Source organism: Octopus bimaculoides, chromosome 6 (assembly GCF_001194135.2).
Source record: "Octopus bimaculoides isolate UCB-OBI-ISO-001 chromosome 6, ASM119413v2, whole genome shotgun sequence".
NCBI lineage: Eukaryota > Metazoa > Mollusca > Cephalopoda > Octopoda > Octopodidae > Octopus > Octopus bimaculoides.
Window position 1 is genome coordinate 107,551,741 of NC_068986.1, and position 6,960 is coordinate 107,558,700.

The 6,960-nt window shown below is 36.8% G+C and overlaps 1 protein-coding gene across 11 annotated transcripts in view; it reads right to left on the reverse strand.

The window, feature by feature from the left end:
• Positions 1 to 6,960, reverse strand: part of LOC106873642 (ras-related protein Rap-2a) — a 283,277-nt gene that overhangs the window by 128,098 nt on the left and 148,219 nt on the right. For 4 of the 11 annotated variants that reach the window (XR_008264479.1, XM_052969075.1, XM_052969074.1 and 1 more), the window contains one exon: positions 3,595 to 3,650. The exons of the other annotated variants lie outside the window; for them this stretch is intronic. The gene's annotated coding sequence lies outside the window, so the exon portion shown is untranslated. The remainder of the gene's footprint in view (positions 1 to 3,594; positions 3,651 to 6,960) is intronic. 11 annotated transcript variants of the gene reach the window in all.

Here is a 6,960-nt window from a genome sequence, read left to right on the forward strand (position 1 = left end):
CGTAATTCTTAATTATTCAAGAAGCTTGGCATTTCTCTAGGAAGTTTCTAGAATGTCTAACATCCCATTAATAAAAACAGCTTGCTAACCCAGCTTCTCGCTTCTTAGTCGATTAGACTTGGGGCCATTCACGTTGTTGCTATGTGCATATATTTCTTTATGCTCTCTAGCAGATATAACTGAAAGCCACCAATGACTATGGCCGATGTGACTGAAAGACACCACTTCGCTATTGTTCTATATTTCCTATCTCTGAACTTTCTTGCAAAGATTACTTCATTGAACCAGTTTCTATTTGATTCCATATATTATCATCGACAGAAGAATTAAATATATTTTTATGTAGTAAATGTACAGATCTTGAATTCCTTTATTATCTCTTGTAATAACATACATGCAACCACATCAACACCGTGTACTGTCTATATATTTCACTACATATATATACATAAGGATAGACATACTAAAAGGGGTCCGTGAAAAAATTCATTTAAACGAAAGGGTTGGGAACCACTGCACGACATGAATGCATAGTATATAATCTTTGTGACATTGGCACATGACCTTCCCATTGAAAGATGGAATCTATTCGTTTAAATCTGCGGCAACACCTGATAGGTAATGTAGTTTTCAATACCAGATAAAATACAGACAAAGTTAACACCTACGAGAATGGAACTTGGAACATAAAGAGTTGGAGCAACGTAACTAAATCCTCGGGTCACGATTTACGACATTCTTTTCATTCCATTACCTTCTCACCGAATTATTGTGTGGAATAAACTTATGTCTAAGCAACAGTTCGATACAATATTCCTTTTAATTTTTGGCACAAGGCCGGGAATTTTGAGGTGAGGGAGCAACTTGATTACATCGAACATCGACTACATTACATGACTAATACATTATTTTATCGACCTCGAAAGTAAATAAAAAAAAAAGTAAAATAACCTCGGCAAGATTTGAACTGAGAACAAAAAGAGTTGAAAGAAATACTGCATCGCCTTTTTTTTTCCGCTGTGAAAAATATTCTTTTCTACTCTAGGCAAAAGGGCCGAAATTTTGGGGAGGGCGCCAGTCGATTAGATCGATCCCGAAACGATGAAAGGCAAAGTCGACCTCGGCGGAATTTGAACTCCGAACGTAAAGATAGTCGAAATACCGCAAAGCATTGCGCCCGGCATGCTAATGTTTCTGCCACCTCACCGCCTTAATGTTTTCAAATTTTGACACAAGGCTAGCAATTTTGAAAAATCGATTACATCGATCCCAGCACTTCTCTTAATCAACTTAAAATACATGAAACACAAAGTCAACTTCACTGGAATTTGAACTCAGAACATAAAAAAAGGATGCCATGAAGTTCTTTTCTATTCTAGACACAAGGCCCGATATTTTGGTGGAGGAGGCCAGTCGATTACAACGACCCAGTACGCAACTAGTACCTAATTTATCGACCCCACGAAAGGATGAAAGGCAAAGTCGACCACAGTGGAATTAGAACTCAGAACGTAGCGGCAGACGAAATACCGTTAAGCATATCTTATTAAGCCTATTATAATTTAGAGAGTTGCAGAGGAAAATAGTGAGGGTCAAGATATAGGAGTGGTGAAATAGTTATTCATATTTAGAGGGTTTTATGCAGCATGTAGTCTACAACAATTTAGAATTTAAATCCATTGGAAGTTGTCACTGCCTTTCTAGTTGATGGTGATATATGTTAAATGCTCGAAATACGAGCCTAGAAAAACAGCCAACAACCGATGAAGAGTCGTTTTTATGTTGTTTGTTTTGCTTTCCATTTGTGTCTTTCGTTGTTCGAAAGAATAGTTCCTGTTCCGTGTACTCGTGCTCGTATTTTTTGTTGTACACGTTTCATGACGTCCTGTGCCCACATATGCTTATATATATACATGTAGATGTATGTACATATACGTATGTACGTATGTATATATGCATATATATATATATATATTATCTATTTTGTTATATGACTGAACGCCATGCATCCTCTTCCAAGTAAGTTTTATATATATATATATATATATATATATATATATATATATATATATATATATATATGCATACATATATACAAATACACACACACATATATATATATATATATACAAACACACACATACACACACACACATATATATATATATATATATATATGAATTTTAACAGTTTATATAATGTTATAATGTCAGTAATATTATTCTTAACACGGAAGATTTATCACTGCAATTAATTTTATAATCCATTCACGGAATTGTCAGCATACACGCTACTGAGAACAACATCAACTGTATCACGTGAACATATTCTGTGCACGCTATCTATAATCTACTGCTTGTAGAAGAAATAGTTTACTTTATTGAGTCAAACGACAGATGATAACGTATCCAATTTTGGGTTTATTTGTTTGTTATTTTGTTCCGTTTTTTTGGTTGGTTTCCTTTTTTATTCTTTTTCGCATTACACATGATTTATTTAAAACGTATCACCATTACAAGACAGGGTATTTGACAGTGCTGCATGAATCTAATGTATAAAGCCTAGTTCTCTGAACATCAAGGATGTTACGTATTATACAGTAGCGTATTTCTGTGTTACGCATGTGCGTTTCTGTATACATTCTGCTTTGACTATTATTGTGGTATCGTCACACAATAAGTGCCATGATACTACATTCGACAGAATAACAGGTGCCTCATGTCCTATAAGCTGTTACTTCGCTGCACCTTGCGATATTGGCGAAGGTTGTTACTACTAAGGACACCGGAAACATAGTTTTTTTTATCTTTCTTTGAAATAATGTTTTATAGATGTATTCATCATTATTATTATTATTATTATCATTATTATTTTTATTTTTATTGAATGAGTAAAAGAGTAGCGTATGCCATCAAAGTGACCCTGGGGTGCAAATATACGAAGCCCAATATACCCATCATGACTACCCATTTGAAAAGGGTACACCAGACATATGCATCACAACCATATGTGCACAACATTGTGATTTCATATCAAGATAAACAGCGCATGAACTTGCAGGTAGGGCTCAGTTAGAATTTTCTTCTGATCGAGTAGCCCATCCTTCCCGAAAAGTTCATGAATAAGGCTTATTTAAGGATGTTGAACACCCATGTTTCCAAAGGTGAATTACTCCAAAAGAAACACCCATGTTTCCAAAGGTGAATTATTCAAACCCCAAAGAATTCTTCTCAACACATGGCTATGATGCTCCGCCACTACTTCTGCTCGTGATTAATGATGCACCTATCGTCAGCCACCAAGGGACATGCTCAACTATTTGAAGTCAAACAACTAACAACCAAATCTGTGGTATTGAACAGAATATTTGTTGTCCATTTGAGGAAAAATGTGAATCCCCACCTTACTCCCACCCGACCCCATGCTGTCACTCTTCCCCTACAGTGACCAACCTCCCCTTCCCCTCCTGATACAGACAATAACACAAACATACAGGTACCCCAAACTCCCTAACCCCAAAAATGTGTTTTGGTTTAATTTATAGTAAGTTACACAAAAAAAAACTGAACAGTTTAAAGAATACAAATATCTTACCTGTGTCGGTGGACGTGGAAAGAGAGGAAGGGTTATCCGAAAACTCCGGATGCGTCCTGAAGTATGAGGAAGAGAGGTGAAACTAATGGAAAATTTTTGGGACAGAAATATTGTACATAGGCGTGACGCAAGTAAGTTACCGCCTAAGTTAAGCTTCACCGACCTATATTTTAATTATCAGTTTGTTAAAAAAAAAAAGTGTAAATGAAGTCGCTCAGATGTGGGGTCGAGTGGCTTCGTTTCATTTCGTTATTCATTTTTTTCGCTTTTCCCATTCGTTTGTATTTTTTGTCCCCACTTATATGTTTGTATTTGTTCCTCTGTGTTTAGCCCCTAATGGGCAATAAAGAAATCGCTGTTACAATCATCTGAAATGTAACTGTCAAAGCGCGATATTGGAGCAATTTTGCTATTCAACTTCAAAAACCAGCTGAAACTGCTCGAGATATCAACGAAGCGTTTGGTGAGGAATGACCAGTGAGTGGTCAGCTCGAAAATGAGTCTTGAAGATCGTGAGCGTAGTGGACGCTCATCTGTCATCGATGACGGTCAATTACTGCTGTACTGACACACCAACTATAACTTCTTAAAACCCGGAAAAGCCATGGCTACATAAACATATTGCCGTGAAATTGCCAAAATGAACGAAAATCAATTACTCCTCCGTCCCAGGCTGGTCAGCAGAAGAGGGTCAATCATTCTACATGACAATGCCCGATCACACGTTTCACTAATGATGCTCCAGAATTTGAGGGAACTTGGCTACAAAGCTCTTCCCCACCCAGCTTGTGTTGGCTGACCACATGCCATATGGTCATGGCAGATGAGGAGTTATCTCGACTATATGGGGGACTGACTGAGATTCTACTCAACAGGTCGTCCGGGAGGATCTGTGAATATACGGACAAACGTTGAATAAAGCAACGCACTGCAATGACACATGACCCCAAAACTTGACCTGACACATTCAAATCCTCAGTTTTTATTATATTCTCGTTTTTATTTCGGTTTATCTTCCCAACATTAATGTACAGCCTTTTACTCTTACTTCTTTGCAGTATTTTCGCATGACTTGGGTATAGTGCAATACGTTCTTTGTTGTGCTTTTAGAGACTCCTAAACTACTTTGGTTCTTAAGAACAGTTTAAATTTGACCTTTACTATTTGTTCAGAATATGCACTCCAATATAGTAAGCTAGGTTCTATCTACTTCTATTTAAATACAATAGAAATAGTTTCTCCTTGATTACATTTTTTTGTCTCAAAACACTCTACTTATATCCTTCATTCATATTGATAGGAATACTTAACTCTAGTCGGATATTTACTTAGCTCTCAGATATCACAAACAGTTATTTCACCAAAGTTGAACAACTACAGAAATAATGTTTCGAATAAATATATAATACATTTTGCAACAATTTCTTTTCTTATTTGTTTTATTTTCAAAGAATCAAGCTCAAGCCATTCTCACTCGAAATGTCATCTTCATATTCTTGCTTAAAGTTAAATTCTTTCTTTCCTTTTACGATGTTGTAACTGCCATAAAATGAAGACTTTGGAAAGCTATTAACAGATGGTATTTCTAAGAATATGACATAAGCAAATTCCCATCGCCATACTGAAACAGTGCTAACCATAGCTATTTACGTCTCAGTATAGCAACACTACATTGTATATACAAATGAATATCTTCCAACTTGCAACAAATCACTGCACCTGGTAGATTTTAGTAACGACCATACACTTAAGATTATCAACGGGGCAGTGGACAAACTTGAGCGCCAAAATGTACACCAGCCCTGATTAATTGCTTACTCTCTATAAAGACCAAAGGCTCGGATGGCAATACCACATATAAACTGGTAAGGTGTTATATTTACCCAGTTTGTTGCTGCAAACACAACCTACTGGCTGATTTGCAAAAACCTTTCAAGAACACAGTGACAGACTATAACTTCTGTCACTGTTGTAACGTTTCCAGTTTCCATGTTTTAACCCCTTACGTGCCTCTTTGTACCCAAACTCACATTGTATACATTTTTCTTCCTTTTTTATCACGTATTTCCTCCTAAGAATCGTTTCAATTTTTAATATCGAATGCAGAAAGAACCACAGCCAGATTTTATGTTAGAGAATAATCGTTAAAATTATGTCTGAATGCTTATTATATAATACAGTTCTATATTTAAGAGATGAGGAATTATGTACATTATTTACATTTGTCCTCATCTTGTTTTTTGTTAACACAACGTTTCGGCTGATATACCCTCCAGCCTTCATCAGATGAGGACAAATATAAATATTTGTTAAATGTAAATATTGTAATTATTGTATGTTCTACGGAGGAAACAAAAATATTCCAGCAAGAGAAACGGAGAAAGTAACGAAAATAAACTTAGAGCGGACCGCGCTCTGGTTGCTTGTACAAAATAATTTGTAAAGTTTAAGGAAATGTCAAGTTCGTAGCTGCATTATGATGAAATCAAAAGAAACTGCAAATGATACAATAATGTACATTCATAAAACTGAGTTGTGAGAAAGCAAAATAATGTTTAACGGGTTACTGTTCTGAAGTCTCCATACGACCAGTTCTAAATATCTTTTAATGGTTAAAATTTACTTTGTATTTACTGGCGGTTTCAGTGCAACTGCTAAGCACCATCATAAGTATCGTGAATGTATTTTGCAAGGTAGTGAGTTAGCAGAATCGTTAGCACGCCGGACAAAATGCTCAGCGGTATTTTGTCCGTCTTTACGTTCTGAGTTCAAATTCCGCCGAGGTCGACTTTGCCTGTCATCCTTTCATGGTCGATAAAATAAGTAACAGTTACGCACTGAGACCGATGTTATTATTGACAATCCTCTACCTAAAAATTTCAGGCCTTGTGCCTATAGTAGAAAGGGTTATGATCATATTTTGTACGATTGTGTGGCTAAAAAGTTCGCTTCGAAACCACGTGGTGGTTTCAGTCACACTGCGAAGCACATTGGGCGTCTTGTAATGCCTTGAGAGTGAATTTATTCATAGAAACTGTGTGGAAGCCTGCCGCACACACACACACACACACACACATATATATATATATATAAGCAATGTTAATTCTCTAAATGAAGTATTAACAGTAACTGCACGATAAAGTGTAGTATATTGCCACTTAAGTGTGGCTGACCCCTAGGGGTGGATGTTACTGTTGCTTTTAGCCCCAGGAGGACATCTCCTCCAGCTGGCTTATCGACACACGACTGTGTCCTGTTTGCCAAGGGAAGTTATCCCTCTCACCATGATCTGTAGCACGAGCGGATCCGGATTTCAGGGTTATTTCCCTTCGTCGGCGTTCGACAGCCACTGACCTTGGTGAGAGA